At 38.7% G+C, this 20,453-nt stretch overlaps 1 long non-coding RNA gene across 1 annotated transcript; it reads left to right on the top strand.

Annotated features, from left to right (window-relative positions):
- The first annotated feature begins 2,871 nt into the window (after nt 1-2,871).
- LOC131127695 (uncharacterized) lies at nt 2,872-3,618 on the top strand. The gene is made up of 3 exons (XR_009129551.1): nt 2,872-2,950; nt 3,286-3,343; nt 3,488-3,618. It is a non-coding gene; the product is annotated as an uncharacterized LOC131127695 (long non-coding RNA).
- The last annotated feature ends 16,835 nt before the right edge of the window (nt 3,619-20,453 follow it).

The following is a 20,453-nucleotide window of genomic DNA, read 5'->3' as shown; positions in this document are numbered from 1 at the left end:
ATTTATTTATTTATTACTGATTGATTGATTTTCTTTATTCTTGATTTGTTTATTTATTTTTCATCTTATTTTGTGCAGAAAATAAAAAGTAAGATATTTGAGAACAGTGGAATGTTTTATCAGAGCTTTTCTTGTAGAAAATTGGAACCAAAGCGAAGTTTTTTAAAATTTTTTGTTCTTAATAAATGCGTTTTTTTTTTTTTTTTTTTTTAAACCTGATGCGGCCCAGTCTCACCCAGACCCGAGCTCCAGTGGCCCCCAAGTAAATTGAGTTTGAGACCCCTGGTCTAGAGACATTGCCACTGAGGAAAAGACAGGAAGCAGAACTGGAGGTAGCAGAGATGAGGATGCTGAGGTTCTCATTGGGAGTGACCAGGATGGATAGGATCAGGAACGAGTACATCAGAGGGACATTACACGTTTGAGGCCTCGGAGATATATTGGTAGAAGGATGCTGCGTTTACTCACTCCCCACTTTGTGTCCTGAGCCGAGTTCTGGTCGGTTTTGGGTGCTGAAAAAAGTAGTTCCATATTGTTTTGAGATGCCAAACTCTTTACTTAACTGTCCCCAGCAACTAGCTGGAACTACTGCTTATGGGGGTCATGGAACTTCATGTCAAAAAATCCGTACTATCCCTTTAAAACCAATCGTTACACCCCTACCTAGTAGGTAGTTAAATGTCATGGATTACTGCACTAAAAGTCACAGGAAGTGCTTATCACAAGGCATGGGTCTGTACCATTCAGTGTATTTGACATGTGTAAAGGTGAAATTCTATGCTCCTTTCCCTGCTTCTGCTTAATATTTCAAAACGCCCGATTTCATGTTGAGGGACAGAGGCCAGGCACGTCGGCAGAGTGCCGGCCCTGAGCTCAGATTTGAGCGATGGCTGACGCCTCACAGTTGCCAGGTGCAACATGTCCCAGCAGCCCTAAGCAGATTGATCACAGCTTGTGCTGTGTGTCTGCTGGCAATGGCACAAAAACAGGTAAGGAGAGACAGATATTTCCTCCCCCATGCTATTCCTATGATGTATTGATTCCTGCCAGCGTGTTCTCTGCACATTTTTATTGGCACATTTCATTTCAATATTTAATGATTGCCTCAATGTGTTTTTGTAAATGTGTTTCCAAAGATATTACAGACCGGATCAAAATCAGACCAGCTGAAAAACTGTTAAATATGTATTCTTGACTAAGGTTTGAAGTAAATGGATTGAGCAACTTTAAAGGCATATTTTTGAAGGCAATAGTCAAATTCCAAATTGTGCAACTTTAGGAACATTCAATTTCATAATTTCCAACATTAAAAAGATTCAAACTGTGTTCTGTTTTTTCGACAAATCACAGAGGAGTCTAAAATATGTAGCATTCTCTTTGATCAAATATCTCCAGTGCACAGTTCATGACACACTGATGTTTGATAGAAAATGAAAAATGTTCCCCTCATAAGAATGTCATGTTGAGGTCGGGCCCGGTGGACCTTCGAGTGAGGAGGTTGCTTCCTGTCTGTTTCCTCCAAATCCATACGTGCCTGTGAGACCGCAGAAATTAATTTGCTGGTTTTAATTTTTACTGAAGTTTTTCTTTGATCATCCAACTGATATTATTAGCTGATATTGGAATGAAAATTAGATATCAGTTAGAATCTTAGAATCTTTCTAGCAATAATGATGTTAAATCAAAAATCAAATAAAAGTGTATTTATATAGCACCTTAAAACATCCTAATGGTGCCCAAGGTGTTTCACATGAGTAAAAACAAGTTACATAAAAATAAGATCAGTTTTACTGAAGCTACTGTAGTTTTAAAACCTGCAGGGAAGTCATCACCCCCATTTAGATTTATGGACAGTTCTGAGGGTTATATTGTAAGATCACAACCCTATGACACAATAATATCCACACCTGCAATCCAAAAGCCCAGAGGCCAGGAGTTTAGTGTTTTTTTATTTATTTATTTACTTTTTTATTGTCAATTATTGATTTCCTAGAGAGGGTTGAGTTCATTCTTTCATGCTTCATTTTTCTTTAGGTGGACATACGTACAGGGATGAAGTCATTATGTTATGAGATTGAAGTAAATCTGTATGAATGTTGTTTGTTGTAACACAAATTAATGTAATTTTATGTTGGTGTGAAAAGCTGCCAACAAAGCAAACAGAAATGTAATTAATAGTGTATTCTCTGTGGTAACCAGTGCTTTATCTGCTTTTTTCTACAAGTCTATAATTGCAATCAATAAAAAAAAGAAAAGAAACTATTACAACCACTCCTGCCTTTTGCAGTTTTCAGTTTAAGTATTCCATCTGAGAAACAACTAAAACTTAGAGTAGCTCCATTTAACATTTACACCCCATGCCTTCAGTCTACAGTTTGTCGGGAATATTCCAGGCTGGAAAGGAAAAACAACAAACTACACCCCTGGGCACCAAGTCATGCATAAACAAGTATATGATGAATTATGGAGCAATTTTGAATAATTTAACCAAAAACTGAATTACAGGTGAAGGTAAAGTAGAATGAGCACCAATACAGTTGTAGCCTGGTCAGAAAGCCAATGGACGAGTCCAGGGGTTGATAACCTAAGGCTCTGGGGCCGCATGTGGTTCCTCAATTCTTCAATTTTTGAAGATTATTTTAACACCAGAGTGAAAATGTGAAAATAAGAGTGAAAATTCTCCGGACCTTGACAGTACCATGGCTAAGTTCTGACTGATGATTGGAAGAGCTCGAAAAAGGGAGGGGTGGCCGGTGTTTGTCTATCTGCATCAGCCATAAATTCTTATAGCCGCACATTCCCCCGAAAAGATACACCTCAGAAGAAAGTGTGTTTTATTGTGCATTCTGTTTTTAAATTTTACCTAAGAACCAACAACGTTTTTAAAATGAGCACTCAACACTGTCTGAAAAGTACTTACTTATTTCAAAGCAAATCTCCACATCTAAAGGTGAGACATGAATATTATTGAAAATCTGTGGTGTGATTTAAAGTAGTCCATATTTTGATGATTTAAACCACTATGGAAGCTTCTTCCCTAGGCACATTGATTTTACATAAAAGCCCAGGAGTGTACGCTACTTCCTTTATATTTGTTAGGGCTACAGCATAAAAATAAGTAGGTACCTCCCTATAAAGTGCATTGTTTGCTAGCTCATATTCACTTGTTTTCTCTTGGTAGAACACACAGAAAAGGGAACGATATATGTGTTCATGTTTGACATAATGATTGTAAATAATGGGCACATTTTTTTTTCCTTTGAAAAAAATGTTGTGATTTAAAAGAAAGCTAGCAAAAAGCTAGCAACAACACGTCTGCGCTGGACAGATGCAGTACCAGAAGGTATGTTGAAATGCTTTCTCTACTGTTTGTTGATGCCATTTTCTATTATCCATACAGCTCATCTATTCAGACTGATAAAACGTTTTTCAGTGTTTTTCTTTGAAAGCAGCCTCTTACATGCATTCAAATGAATGTTTTTGGCAGGATTAAAATGATCACTGTCAGCAGAATTGCACCCGAGGCAAATGACAATTTCACTTCCACACTGTAGAAAAACGAGACATTATTTTCCAGTCAAGAAATGAGAGGAGTTGGATGTGGACAAGCGTAAAAAGGTAGGCGCAGCAAGTGTTAAATAAGAGGAATGTGTGGGTTTTGAAAGAGCTGCTAGCAAGTGATGTCAGTGTCTTGAACATTGTTGAGGTGTTTTTGAGCAAGGCACTAATCTCTTTTTTTTGATGAAACATTACTCTTATCTGCGTTTGGATAATCTGCTTCCTCGTTATGTGGCAGAGGTGAGAGCAAGTCAGCAAGTGCAAGTCCTTCACGCTGTGACAATTGTCTACATTTTGTGTTAAAATCTGATTTTTCTCCATGGTCACATGCAACAAATGTGACAAATGTGAATGCAAAGTGTCTGGGGAGAGATGTGCAAAAGCACAACATCACAAGCATTGCCATGTGTTTACAGTAAAGATTGCTGCTGTGTGCATGCTCTGCTCGGCACACTTGTGGCAATCCCAAGAATTTTGTGCAACGCGAGTCAATATTTTCTCACCCAAATGATCCTGTGTAGCAGATCAAGAAGAAAAAGGGCAAGAATTGTGGCTAAGGCAGTTGGTGGAGAACTTGCTGCGACATCTGTTGGAGGAGTGTGTGGGTGGATGTCGGCGCAGTCGATGTCACTGCTGGGACACTGCCATGAGCCACTTCAGTGATACTTTTTAGAAATAATTTCCAGATGACAAGAAGAGCCTTTGCCTACATCAATGAGTACCTTTATCCAAGTCTCGGTAAGCACAGCGAAACATGCCTTTCGATGACATACAGTATAGGTTGCATTTTATGCCACCTGACTGTTCAGACTGCAGTAGCATCACCTTTTACATGTTACAGTGCTGGTTGTAAGCTGTTGTTGGAGTTGTTTGGCAAAAAATGCCACAGTCATCATTGAAATGCACCTTACTGTATGGTATGAGACATTTATAATGAACATTTTAATGGTCTCATCTGCCTATGTCACAGCCGGAAAGCCATGAAGAATGATGACGTAATTAGAATCAAGGGGCGTCACATTTCTTAGTGGCTTCTTCTCCTTGGCCCTCGGCTTTAATTAAGGGATGGAATTGGGATTCAGCGTCAGGCCTCTGTTTTTTTGTTGTATAGTATTAGCTTGGCTATATTGTAAATAACACAGCTATACCTCAGTATGCTTTAGTAAATAAATACATGTGTGACATGCTGTATTTGTATGCTATGAGTTATGCTATGATGTTAGATATACTACTTTTTAAAATTTGCCAAACACATAAGGTGTATTTACACAAGCATTAGATTGCTTTTACTCGGTAAAGGGAATGAGTGATATCGCACCCCGCGTAATGCATGTGACTCAAAAATATGAAGACTGAATTTTGCTACAAGGACAAAATAAATTATGGAGTAAAATAATGAAAATAAAATTAACTTCTATCACAGTCCATCTTTGAGAACCATTCATGCAGAAAGAATGACTTTCTCTTCAGAAAATACTTCATGACTGGTGTAATAAGGTGGACAGATTCCAACTGTGTAATACCTCCTCAGCTGAAGCAGACCATGTAAAACACTCAAGTTTACTGTCCAAGGAAATAGTATTGATGTTCTATTGCAGTTAGGAAGTGCTTGATGTGTTCGGTGAAATGCTGTCAAAGCCTGAAAGGGGACCTATTATGCTCATTTTTCGGGCCTTGTTGTGGAGTTAGGAGTTGTGGACTCCTATAGAGGAACTACACACAATAACAAGTACACAATTTCATGGTTCCCGCAAAAATGGTCTGTTTTAATTTATTCCACCCACAGCACGCCTGCAGGCACGGCCACTCCGCTGTTGTTGGTCACACTTACCTCGAGCTGCGACCGGTTTTGGAGTTGATAATAAACAGCAATGTATCTTTTTAACATATTGCCGTACGTAATATAAGGCGCATGCTAAAACATACAGTCTACGAAAAAAGCCAACGTAACAGTGAACTTTATTCTACTATTTAACAATACACTCACCGTATTTCATAATTAATCTTCTCCCACAAATCCATCACAATCCTCATCTTCTATATCTGAATTGAACAGCTTGGCGATTAAACATGCCGGGTTCTCTCTCATCATTGTCGGAGTCAGTCTCGTTGGTGGCTGTTAATAATGCTGGCGTTCGCAAAAGCTCGGACAACAGTTAAAGCAGATTCCTTAGCCCAAATATCCACAATCCATTCGCATATGGTGGCGTAACTTGCCCACCGTAACTTACTCACTGCCTCACAGTCTATGTAAAGGTGTGTTCACCCTCTTTCATCGATTGCTGTCACGCTGCTCTGAACATCCCTTTGTATGCCCTGTTTATTGAAACCTATAACTTAATCTGACAACACTCATACTTGACATGACAAATGCTCAATATCAGTTTGTTATGACTTGAACAAAGTAAGCATGACATTAATATCTGTTGAACAAATACGTACTGTACATGACTGAAACAAGCTCAGTCATTCTTTCTATTAAACTGCGTTGAAACGGCTGCATTTTTGCCAATCTCACTTTACTCATTTGTCAACAATATACTCCTGCAAGATGATGTAAGCTGGTATCAAACCGCCACTCAGTGTCAAGCTGTACTTGTGTCCATTGTGTCGCTGTCCTGTTTTTTTTTTTTTTTTTTTGGTTTGATTTATATATGCTCTCACTTGCTGCTCTTTTTGTCCTCTACTTGCCCCTGAGCAGCAACAGCAGGAAACTGGTATGTGCAGACATTGCCGCTGTTGAGGGGAAGCAACCAATCTGCTTCTGTGTTCTTGTGACAAAATACACCCCAGTGAGTAGGGATGTATTTTAACATTCACTCATGATAATGAGGCTTGACCAAGACATAGACAAGGAAATGTTATCTCAGAGGCATAAATAGTATGTATATTTATATATACAAGTATAATTTATATGTATAATTTTTTTCTTTGACATACAGTTTGCATCCTGGTGTTTTTTAAGTATTTTTTAAGTCTGCTTTTCAGACATAGTGTACCTCAAACGTTCTAGATATTATTGTACAGCCTGCACGGTGCATGAGTGGTTACCATGTTGGCCACACAGTCGGGATATCGGTAAAATCTGGGTTCTCCGCTTGGGCATTTCTGTGTGGAGTTCGTATGTACTCCTTGTGTGTGCGTGGGTTTTCTCCAGGTACTCCGGTTTCCTCCTACATTCCAAAAACATGTTAGGTTAATTGGGGACTCCAAATTATCCATAGGTATGAATGTGAGTGTCAATGATTGTTTGTCTATATTGTCTATTGGCCGGGGACCGTCCAGGGTGTAGCCCGCTTCTTGCCCAAAGTAAACTGGGACAGGCTCCAGCATGCCCGCTACCCTCGTGAGGATAGGCGGTACAGAAAATTAAAGAATAAAAGTATATAGAGTGACTAAATAAGACAAAGTAGGTCATCCTGTACTCGCTAAACACCTGTACGTCTTCACTGTAAAATGCCCACACTCAACAGTAGTAGTCTGGAAGCATGTAGAAGAAAGCTTGGGTTATTTTTCTGCAGTGCTTTTACATAATGCATTAAACCACTTCAGGAGAGTGTTTTAACTTCACAGTGGAAATGCGGTAAATTATTTGCTTTCCTTCGCACAGCCCATCTACAAAGACCCATTGATTCTAGACAGATACATTCATCATTAGCATTCATGTCTCACGTTTTGTTATTAAGTTTTCCATCAACCGCACCTCAGATTTGAATTTAAAGTATATTTTTTATGAAGGTCACCACAATTTATTTTAGAGCTACATACACTCTTTACATATTTGTTTAATGGAATATGAATCACTTTTGCACTTGAGGAATGAATAGATGCAGTGTTGACATTTGCACGGGCTCCGTTTGTTGTAATAGCATCATTTGGAACAGATAAATGGTGCAGCGTTCTAATGGAGTTAAAATAAGGTCAATAACAATTTGTCTCATTTACTATTTTCTGTTTAATTGTGACATACAAGTATGGTCTTTTAAATTATTAGACTTTTAAAAGATTAGAAGTGCTGTGTAATTTACTTTATCATCCTTGGTATTGAAAAATGTTGAATGTCGCCCTGTTAATTGAACGCAAATGGGAGAACGACACAATAGTGGTGTATTTACATGAGGATGAAAATGTCTGTAAAATTTTCATCAATTGTATCAATGCCATGCCCTGCGATTGGTGGGCAACCGGTCCAGGTTGTACGCCACCTCTTGCCCGAAGTCAGCTGGGATAGGCTCCAGCATACCTCCACAACCCTAAATTAAGCGGTATAGAAAATGGATGTATCAATGCCAATAGTCAGCAGGTCTAAGGTGTACAGTTTATTATCCTACTTTAATCCTGATTACTTCCATCGATTAAATTTAGCTGCTTTAACCAGTTCAACCCTGTTTGCCCTGAATATGGAATAACACTAGCACCACCATTAGTCTGAATTCATGACCAGTATAAAATGTATCACAGCACATACAGGGTACATTTAAAAATGTTTGATCATATAGTGCTTCTGACGTCTCTGGTCCGGGGGTGGCTTAACACATTTGTAGCCCATGTCTAGGATGCGTCTGATCATAGTGGTTCTTAAAGCACTGACTCCAGTCTCAGTCCACTCCTTGTGAAGCCCTCCCCCCAATTCTTGATGGGATTTTGCTTGACAATACTGGTTATCCTTTTTCTTGTGCACCTTTCTATGGCTATGCTTGGATATAGCACTTCGTGAACAACCATCTTCTTTGGCAATGACCTTTTGTAGCTTACACTAGATCCTATGTTCCAAAAATGGGATATACGTCCCCTTAGGAGTACGCAGATTGCCGTTGGGGGTACATGAATGTTAAAAAATACATTACCGCCGAACACTGAGATTTATGCCTCATTGCCCCCTCATGTAAACAGCCACAGCAGGTAGTACAGTGGAGAAGAAAGGTGACAGCATGCAGTTGTTCATTGTTCTGTTTGTGTTAGATGAACAAATACGTATGTTTGGTGATGATGTTGTGCATTAAAAGTGTTTAATCGTGAAGGTTTTCCAGGGTCATTCATAGTGTGTGCGAAATGAGAGCTGGTCTTCTTGCGCGGTGCAGTGACTAATTAGTTCATTTTCTGAGCTGTATGGGCCTGTCGGTTTGTTGACTGGATGCATTGACTTTGTTAGCAAGCCCCCGAATTTTGCAGGTCTAAGTAAATGAATGCTTTCACAAGTAATGCGTCTTTTTCGGGTGTTCTATATGTGGCTGTACAGACAGACATGTATTTCCTATTCCTCCTCTCACCTTGTCCTTGTTCACAAATGTTAATGCTGTGTGTAAATGCAAAGAGGTGAAGTTTAATAATGTTATCTCTGTGCTGCTGTGCATTTTTACTGGATGCATAATCTCACACTACCGTATAAAGCATGTGCTCCTATGTCCATTTGGCTCAGTAATAAGCCTCGTATGTTATGTACCGTTGTTGTCATAATTATTACATTTACATATAACATACATACTTGCATTGCACTGGATATTTCCATGCTGTTGCAGAACAGAGCACAGCAAAAGAGCACAGGTCACCACCTCACCACAGCTTGCTATACACCACTTGTTAGAAATAAGACATTTTATCCCTCTAAATTTTTTGATGAAATTTTTTTTAGCTGTAGCTGTGAAGCGTTTTTGTCTATGAAAGATGTCGGAAAAGCTATCAAGATGTCGGTAAGATAAGGGGGGAAACAAGGTTGTCAAGGCAAGGACAGCAGGCTGGACTTCATCAAAATTAAATTAAATGATCGGGAAACACATCTCCATTACACTGCACAGAAAGTAAATCAAAAATCTGCCATGCTTAATGATCTTGTCTGACTGATGGAATTAACAATTTAATCAGACCACATTTTGCTCTTCCGTCCTAATATTGACATTAATAGCTCTGTTTGCTGCTCAGAATAAGACGGATAACCATGGAATATGCAGCACTCATTCCATTCACCTTTTAAATTTAATTAAATGTCTGCCATATTAGCCAAAACTGCATACAGCCGTAGGAAATTACACAATGATGTATGGTTCACCACAGAAACATACATGTAATGTATTTTCAAAGCCAGACAGTTACATTTCTTAAAAACAGAATAATATGTTGGCCAATAGAATTAAATGGGATTGTTTCGGATTACAGTGGAAATAAAGAAGGGGATAGAATGCATTATATGCAGATTACACTAAACCCTATAATCTGTTTGTCCTAAATGAGATTTGTTCTTCGTAAGCATCAATCCATCTGTCCCTTGGAGACAATGTTTCTCTGATGCCATCTCCTCCTGGTACTATGAGGGCAAATTTAATTGCACCGTTTTGATGCATCATCAAAATGTGTACTTGTAGTATAATATTCTGAGGATGTTGACCATGCGACTTGATTGTCCGAGGTTGACACGAAAACTACATTCTGAATCGTAAAGAATCTCCATCTCCATATTACAAGCACATCAGAGAAAACTCCTCATCCGAGGGCTGGTGAGAATGTGATAATCACAACGCTCCATACCAGGACAACAGCTCTTTGTAGATAAACACCATTAGTGAATTATTTCTGGGTTCAAGCAACTGCGAGCCAGTGCCAACAGGCTGATTTGCAATCTAACGCACAACAGAACAGAGCAGTAGTCTGGTACTCATGTTGAGATCAAAAACAGATACTGTGAGTTGTATTTTTGTCAGTGGACCAAATAATACTCAGCAAAATATTTCCATAAAGTGCAACAATACTCAGATATACATACAAAACAAACATCATGTCTTCTAGTTACATAAAATGGTTGGTTTTTTTTTCTATAGTGGAATTTTTACCAGCTGAGAAGGAACAAAGAGGATATAAACTATCCATCCATGTTTCTATACCTCACGAGCCTATCCCAGCTGTCTTCGGGCAGGAGGTGGAGTGCACCCTGAACTGGTCACCAACCAATCACAGAGTACCCGGAAAAAAACGCACGCACAGGGAGAACATGCAAACTCCACACAGAGATGTCCAAGCGGGCAATCGAACTCTCAGACAATAACAGGATTTGCATTCACAGACATCGGGTCATTACAGACCCGCTACCCATTGAAAACAGCTCTGCGACTTTTGGGTCAGCCACTTCTGGAGTTCCTTCATTACTAAGATCTGTATAGTCTATGATGTATGGCGCTGCATTCTACAGTATTTCAGATTCTTTTTGTACTGTATTTCTAACCATTATTGCTTGTTATTGGTATGTCTGTTCCCTTTAATTAGTTGACCAGGTTGTGATTGCGGTTGTATGCACATGACAACCAGCGCACAAATTACCATAATTTCAGTCCCCAACTTTTTTTTTTTGTACGGACACTCTTTAAAGGTCATCGTAAAAAGTCTCAGAGGGAAGTTGAACAAAAAGGAAAAGCAGTGTGACTTGACTTGAGCCTAAAATGGATACAATGATATGTAAGGAAAGGAAAATTGCCCATTTAAATAACCTTGCTTAAAATAGTTGCGGGTGTCATTAATCTTCATGTCATTCCCAAGGATAAATGAGAGACTTAATTAGAGCTAATAGGAATTTCATATCTATCCCCTAACCCCCAGATTTGGTCAAGTTATAATTCACATTGTCACATTGTTTGATGAAAAATAGGTTATATGAAATAATTATTTTGGATGTAAAGTATATGATGCTACTGGATTTATTTAAAATACAAACAAAAAAGTAGAAGAAGTCTTTCTTTCTCCTCCAGATGGCTATTGTTTGCAATCTTAGCTGTTTTTGAGAGTCAGATCTTGGAATGTGAATCATCTTCTCTGTGTCACAGACCAAACACAGAGATGCCCTTGCTCATCAAGTCTAACCCCCATCTTCTGAAGTAAGAATAATGCTTGCTGTGCAGCTACATAGGGCTACTTCCAGGTGTTGTAGACCAGGCAGCACTCAAACTGTATCCTTTGACTTTGTCCGTGTCTCCGGCTTACTTGTGTCATTTGCTCATGATGATAAGCATTCTTCCATGTTTTATTTAAACGTAACCCTAAAGACCGTATGCATAAAGCAAGGACTAGCTTTCGTGATCTATTACGTTACATGAACAAAATATAATGTGCTGGATTAAATATGTATATTATGGTATATTTACAAGCTGTTCTATTCTAATGCTGTGTATACTATGCGCGTATATGGCTAGAAAAACAAGGAAAGAGAGCCCTCGTGCGAGTATGTTTTTCAATCCTTTCATATGATTTTGCTTGTGAAATACTGTATATCCACACCAAGTCAATCAAACTAGTCAAAATTCTGTGCATCTGTACTTAAATTTACAACTCCTACAACTTTTCTTTGTTCACATCGACAACTCTCACGTTGACATGCGATGATGTCTCAGTCGTTGCACTTGCAGCTTAACAGATGTCAACACATGTCACAAAGAAGAAGCAGTAGAAGACAGCTTGGATTTAAATAAACATGGCGCTATCGATAATCTTAATCTTTTACAAAAAACGATTTTTAATGTACTGAAAGTGCAAGAATGGTATGTTTGAAAGTCATAGAAAATAAACGCATTGAAAGTGTGGTTACTCATGTAAAGTGAGTATAACTGGCCGACATATCGTTATATCTTCTATTTCTGAAACTGTGGCCCCCTTCATTATGTAATTCTAACCACTTTGTATCTTAAAACAACCCCCTTTAAAAAAAAAAAATGATACCAATTGTCACCTTCTGTGTCCTGTTGACCTTGTGTGGTTTTTGCTAACCTCTGATCTTTTCCTCTGTTATAGACACTTCCTGATCCTGGGTGGAGCCACAAGTCACATCTTTGGTCACTCTAGCTAATTACCTCAGCTCTGAGGTTCTGCTTCTGTTGTTTGCATTTGCCAGTTTGTTCCTCTGTTTGAGTCACACCTTCCAGATCTTTCCTGCCTGCACGTATCTACCTCAGTTTGAAACTTTAGGGAGTTCGCTAAGTGTTTGCGAAGCTCTCTTTATAGTCCCCTTATTTGTCTCGTGGCTTCGCCTGGTAGCCTGCCGCCCACTGACATGTTTCTAACCTTGACTTTTGACCTATATTGTCAGCTGGATTTTTGTGAGTTATATAAATTTCATTCAAGAACCACTTTAGCCTCCCCTCTGCATACTGGGTCCAACCTGTTACTAATAATTCCTTAAATACTTCCTGTACAGTTTGTCTATACAGTTGTCCGTCACCGCATCGCTGTTCAAATTTTGCAGCTTCACTCTGTCACGGTTTTTCAAACATATTTCAAACATAAGCCAGCTGAAATTTAACTCTGAGGGCCCCAATGTCAAATCCTGTCACTGTAAATGTGACTATCGTCTCTACAGCGGTCTATTAATGTTAAAAATGTATTCAGACAATCATAAACAGGTTTTCTATGACATAACTGCCAAAATAAGTATTTACAAAGAATAAATGCGACTGCGGAAATTTATTAACGTAGTCGGGTCTGGAACCAATTAACCACAATAAAGGATGGACTGCTGTACCATGATTTGTTGGCTTTTCACGCACTGTTGGCCCAACCATTTGACAGTTTTGCAAGCCAGTCATTGTCGTAAAACCACTGATTGGTCGTAATATGTCACTCACTGTATGTTTACATGTCAGTTATTACTCTTGTCACCTGGTATACTACATCATAACCAATAACATCATAACAATAATAAGATTACTTGATCTTCTGGGAAGTGACACAAACAACGCCGACTGTATCATTTAAAAAAAGGGACCAAATTGTTTCCGGAATGGGAGAGACAGCTCTTGGCCTTCATGAAGAACAATGTAGGAAGTATTGAAATAATATTAAAGGGGACCTATTATGCTTATTTTTTCTTTTGTATTGAGTTGTAAACAGCTATTCACGATAACCAGCATAGGAAGCTTTCTAGATCGTCCAGAACCTGCAACTATCCCAGCTGTATTTCTTTGGATTTCATGCTTCCCTCAAAAATGGTTGGTTTGAATTTATTCTATACAAGGCCTTACTCCAGGTATATGCCCACTCTGCTGTGGTTGGTCACACTCCCAAGGGCTTAAGAGGACCTCTGGTGTTGTGCCGCGAGCTGCCGAACCCAACCATATAAGAGTTGATAATAAACGGTGATTTATCTTTTAAAAAGTTTGCTTTTAACATACAACCATATGTGTTGGATCCTTAATTCAATCCGGAAGTAGAGACTGGACATTCCGAAAATTCTCAAGAAAAGAGGCTACTTCACAAATTCTCTAAATGGTAATATAGCTTTAGCAATTTAGCATTTTGTACGGCATCTGTAAAGTGTAATGTAAACTTCCAAATGCGCAAACATCATTATCTGAAACTTTGGCATGATTTAACACGAGAATACAACATTCTAATTATAGGTCAGAAAACCATAATATATCCCCTTTAAGAGACAAATGCAACTGCTTCCACTGCAGAAGTGCATGAAAACAATCATCTATCAATCACTGAAGCTATTGAACTGCGTCATCCAATCATGCATTTGTTTTTTTTTTTCTTTTCTTTTCCTGTAAGATCTTAGCTATTTCAGGGCTGGCTGCCTGGCTTCTAACATGTGTTTTGCTCGGGGGGATTGAGCAATGGGGGAGTAATACTACATCTACAGTAAGTAAGCCCTCCAAAAGGTGTGTGATAGAGTGACGGTAGTGCATTTGGTGCAACATACACACACACAAACTCACAAAACTCATAAATATACAATGTTGTGTCATCAATCTCAGTTTTCTTATCCAATCTTGAACCGTAATGCAGCTTTAATCCTCATCCTTTTTCCAACAGTAATTCTGTGATAACCACAGTGCTACCGTTATTCAGATCACAGGTGTTTTTATGCTGCGTTAGCATGATTTGATACACACACGCTTCTATTGCCTGTTGCCAAGTTCAAACTATTCAGCAATCTCAGGGCGGTGGGAGCAAGTCAGGGTGCATCCAGCCATGATTTTCGCACTTCGGAACTTCAATTGGCTTAATTAGAGAATTGACACAAGGAATAAAAGAATGAACACCATATAACGGAAGTCAAATGGGTATTTTATTTTTATTATTATTATTTACTTTACACCCGTGTAAGCATTAAGAATGTTTAAATGTTACTGAAGTCAAATGTTATGCTGATGGCTGAGTTTGACCATCTGACTCATTTGTATTCCCCTAATTTCCAATTGATGTGGAAGCAAAGAAGACTTTCAGATTCATTGTTTTGGTTCACTTTGGTCGGCAACACTTTAGTTATGCCACTGATGGACTTGACACCAGGTTAATATGAGGGCAGACACCACTTAATCATTTAAGTGCACCGATGTAACAAATTACAGCTGTATCCTTCCTGGTCAAAGCCTTCTGAGGGAAGTGTTAAGTCCTGATCAAAGACACTAGGCAACGTCGTCCATATGGTAATTCTCATTGCCTGATAATGCACCTGGAAGGAGTTACATCGTGAAACATGAAGTTAGCTGCTTGACTGAATTTTGTTTTTAGTCTCAAAATGTCTCGGTTTGTGTTGACAGAAAGGTTGTACTTGTCTGATGTGATAAACGCTTCCACATATGCCAACTGTTCCCAGAAAAGAAAACTAAATATAATGTATTCATTTGCCATTGCAAATTATAATAAATTTTGAATTTCATTTCATTCATTTATTGCATTCATTTATACAAGAAAATAATATCATCTCAAACGAAAGGGAGTATGAGGAAGACAATTTTTAAATAAATCTAAGTAAACATCAGCCAGATTTTTGGTTGTCAGTTTTCTCCCTCTTGCCTTCTATCAGCTTGGAGTCGTCAAAGGAGAAAAGCAAATTGATCACCCGACACTTTCTTTGAGGGATTCCAGTTTCTGCACTGTGTCGCGAAATGATTCAATTTTTAAAAAAGGAACAAAAACGATACTATTTAGCATTATAATTTCAGGCTTATTCCAGACTGTGGCATCTGATATAGGCCTCATAAATAATGTAACACTGTATCAGTAACTGAGATCTCAAGAAATAAATGGATTCATACAGAAACTGAGAAAGAATCGTTACTCTGTTCTAATTAACTGTATCACAGCTCTGCCAAAAAAGATGTTCAGATAGAACACCCAAGTCTTTGGGGAGAGAGGCGCTGAGAAGCTGCATAAATTACTACAGTACATTGTACAGCCAAGTCTCTTCATTTCTCTCAATAACATGACCTAATTTCTTATACCTGGGGGATCTGACAGCATCTTGAACACACACCCCCTCCAATGTCATATTCCTACGTCTGTGCAAAGGAAGAGCACTGCGGTAGAGCGCATGGAGAAAATAAGGTAAAAGGCAGGTCAGCTAAGATCTAAATCTGTCTGGTGAGATATCATTAGTGAACCTTCGGGAAATTGTATGCATTAGACAAAATGTCTGAGTCATTAGACAAGTGGGTGATACACTTTTGTACTTCAAGTTTCAGAACACATTTATGAGGAAAAGGACGGGTTCTCCCCGTGCATTGCATGGTTTCTCCCACATTCCAAAAACATGCTAGGTTAATTGACGACTCCAAATTGTCCATAGGTATGAATGTGAGTGTGAATGGTTGTTTGTCTATATGTGCCCTGTGATTGGCTGGCGACCAGTCCAGGGTGTACCCCGCCTCTCGCCCAAAAACAGCTGGGATAGGCACCAGCATCCCCGCCACCCTCGTGAGGATAAGCGGTAGAAAATGAATGATTAGTTTTTAAACAAAATGTGTATTTAATTAAGCTAATTGTACTTACTCTTGGCCTAAAATAAGTATTTCCAAGCATAGAAATAGCTAATGAAGTAACTAAATGCACTAATAAATTTCAAGGAAAAAAGCGATCATGCTACCCCTGATTGATGTAACGCAAGCCTGCACAGCAATGTCTTGTCATACGTTATGAGACAGGTTTACTAAGTAACTTCCGGTTCATGCCTTGCTCATTCCGACTCGAGATACAGACAACGATGGGTGAGTAGATACAGATGCAGATAGTGTACTCGCTCATCCCTACTATTTAGTTTGTTTCATAAATTGTACAATCCATTCATAGCCTCAAGAAAAGGACCCGACACGAGCAAGGAAAGTGGAATCTATACTTCCTGAGTGACTTTGAGCTGATATTTGTAGGGTAGGTCAGACTATAAATAGTTTAACAGGCCAGGAAACTATAACTACTTTCAAAGCTACACTCTAAATCAGAGGTACTGGCGGAACTACGTCCCGCGGGCCAAATGCAGCCCGCCATCCATTTTGAACTGACTCGTATTAAAGTCTAAACAAAATGATACTTGATAAGGTTTATACATTTGTTGATGATGTTTGTGATATTTTTATTTCTATTCCATATGCATATTTGATACATTCTATTTTTATAAATCTTGTTACAGTGCTGCTTTATGTTCCTTTCTTTATGGAAGGAATGAACAATGTAATTATGACAGTATATCTCATTGTCTGCCTATTGCACAGCCAGCAAGTGGTAAAGGGTGATGATGTTTCATTTCTTAGTGGATTCGAACCCTTTGTCCTAGGTTTTAAGCGGTAAGGGGCGAGGTAAGGCAAAGGGGTAGATTTGGGATTCAGCCAAAATGTTCACAAGCGAGTCAAATCAAAGTAGGAAAGCATACAGCTACCGTTTCCCTAATTCCACTGCCTGCCATAGGAGATAGTGGTGGTTACTGTTGGAAGTTGTCAGGCAGGCAACAAGTACGATTTTGATTATTTGGGGCTATGTCACTGGGACTTACTTTGTTAGAGGCTTTTGTTTAAACTTTGAGTAGTACGCTCAAGAAGTCTAATCAGTGCTTCATCAGGAAATGTGTTTGCCCCAAATCCACAAGCACATAGTTGAATTTAATCCAATTTGCATTACTCACACAGTTAAAGCTTATTAAAATTGTTTGTAGGCCAAGAGCATGGGTGCAATATGTGAAAGCTCAATAGTGCATAATGTAAAGATTTAGTCAAGAAAAGAGAAAAGAGGGACCCGTTTAAACAACTTCAAACCAAACACTATGGACTACAATCTTAATATGCAAACATGCGTGACCAGGCCACAGTAAGCAATAAACATGCTAATTCAAGAGAGGGTAACAGACAATTACGTGGAACCAAAGGCAAGCTTATAATATTGTGTACACCTCTGCAGCAGAGTAAGTCACAGTATGCCTGAAAGAATAAGGTTGTGTGTGCTAGTGCCGCAGTTTATTTTCTTGCTTCCACCCACCCAACATATAAAATATTAAAGGTCTGTTTTGATTACAATCTCTTTCACTTCTGGTATTTACATATAAAGTATATGCAATCAATGCAGTAATGCCACTGCTTAAAGGCAGGGTCTTATATTAGAGCCTTGAGCCTTGTGTTTGTCATGGGTCATGTGAGAAAGTATTTAGTAGGAATTTATATGATCTGCACAGTTTTCAATTGAATAATAGACATCGGTATCATGAATTAATCAGCTCATAAATTCTGTGAATAGGGTGAAACGGGCAATGAGTATAGAAGAATCATTCAACATTATTGCTGACTGACAATATATATATTTATTCAACAATAGGAAAAAAATAGAACCCCAATACAATCATTCCAAGTAATACAAGGCATTCCTCTGCATGCAACTGTGTTGTCTATCACCCTTCTTTGTCAGTAAAGCCTCTGTTGTGAGTATAGACAGGTACAGTAAAGCAGTTCTCAAACAAAAAAAAAACAACAAAATGGAGACTATTGACACATTGAGACAAATAACCTTGGTGCAGAATTGCTTTCCTAAGATTCCATATGATTGTAAGTCACTGTATTCCCATTAGGTCAGTCTAGTTAAAGTAAATTACTAATTTCACGAAAACAAAACACTGTTTACACACACACACACACCACTTTGTGTATGCAAAGTAGGACAACAAAGCCGAATGTATCTTCAAATGGTCCTTCTAGCAGTAAAATACCAGTTATACTTGTTATTGTGTTCCCGGCATTTCCAATATTACAGATATGAGAGTGTCCATTTCCATGACATAAGACAGATAGGCTGCTAAGAGTGAAACATGAAATATTAATGGTAGATTAATGGTAGATACATGTATTATTTAGATACATGTATTATTTATACATTAGCCACTGGCTAATATCAGTGAAAAAGGACGCTATCGACATTGTCCGATACTTGCTTGAAAACGGCGATCACCTCCACTGATCAGCTGTCTGTCATATGTGGGACTTCCTCGTTATAAACAAGGATGATTCATGTACACGGTGCAATTGGGAAGTTCAGTAGGCCTCGGCGATTGTCACCATGCTTCCACTTTATAAGGTTTCTTCAGCTTGCCACGATTTTGGTTTGTATCCAAAGTTACTTTGTTAACTTGTACCGTAACATTAGGTACATCTGCACAGTAGCACAATAGCAGCATCAAACATTCTGCATGTATGGCTGGCATAAGCGTGCTAAAATATCACACCCCTCTCAATATGTTGCAGTGTGCACCTTGCAATCCTAAACTTGTTTCAGAACATAAAAATGTGCATTTCACAAGACAGTGGACACGATCGTGCATCAGTCACTGACAGTGTGTTTTTTTTGGACGGCAGGGGTGTTTCGTGTACTTGCTGTGCAGCGCTGTACAGCGGAACAAGTTTACCAAGTAGCTTTAGACATAAACCAAAATAGAGGCGAGCTGAGGAAATCCTAATAAAGTGGAGACATTGTGAGCCGCTTTCAACTTCTCAATTGCACCGTAAATTGAGGCACCGTGAGGCGGTCGCTGTGTGCGACTGGCCAATCACAGAGCTACCCTTTAAGTCCTCCTTGTTGCAAATGTTTGGTGCATTTTTAGGCATTATGCACACACTGTACCTGCAATACTACTCACTATATTTAGTTCAGAATCTGCACTCAACAAGGGAGTCGTTCCTCGCCACTGGGGAGGATTTGTTGGCTCTCTAAATATATTAGAAGCATGGTACTAGACTTCCTCCATCTGTAAAATGCCACTAGACAACTTGAGTCGTCCTTCGGCACTGTATAACTATAACTGGACTGAATTGAATTGCAAATGGAATATCATGCTGTATACAGAGACGGTGGTAACATTTAGGTCACTTTCCCCACATGGAAGACAACATTTGAAGAGCTTGTTTATGCTCGGTTTCCTAGTTTTTGCTCTATGAATGACAAATATGCTCACATGATTCTGCATAATAATGGCATGTTAAGCCAGCAAAAAAAAAAAATCATAAATAAGAAAACATCCACATACAGACACTGTGAAATGGTAAAATGGTTATAATTACATTGCCTTTGACTTACTGTAACTGTCAATGATGGGCTACAGTCCTACATATTCTGCAGTACAATACCCAAACTCAATTATTTATTCAAACATTGAAACATTGAAAAAGTGTTACCAGGTTTCTTTGTGATTTTGTAAAATTCCTGCAGTTCTTACATATGTGAAGTTATTTACATCCCATGACCAGTCCAGCATCCTTACTTTGAACATCACAGGAGTACTCCCATATCTGACCCGGCATCAGTTTGAATTTCAAGTAAGACATAGTTTTCTATGCCATTTACTTTGATATACAGCCATGTATCCTGCTATGCATGTGCATAAAACATTTATTTTCTTTGCCGGTTTTAGCAACTCAGCTCATTTCCCCATCTGGACTCTTTTTCATCTTGACCGCATGACATCTTCCAGTCAATCACCGTCCATACCTTGTTTCACAGAAGATGTATTTTCTGTTCATATATGCAGGAGGAATGTTTCCATTTTTCAACAGTGGCTTGCTGCAAATATGTGGAGTCGGTGTTTCATCTCTGCTTAAATAAGTATAGACGCGTCTCGAGATACACTATTAATACAATAAATTTGCTTGACAGTGATATCTTTG

Source organism: Doryrhamphus excisus, chromosome 4 (assembly GCF_030265055.1).
Source record: "Doryrhamphus excisus isolate RoL2022-K1 chromosome 4, RoL_Dexc_1.0, whole genome shotgun sequence".
Classification (NCBI taxonomy): domain Eukaryota; kingdom Metazoa; phylum Chordata; class Actinopteri; order Syngnathiformes; family Syngnathidae; genus Doryrhamphus; species Doryrhamphus excisus.
This window is presented reverse-complemented; position numbering and strand designations above follow the sequence as displayed.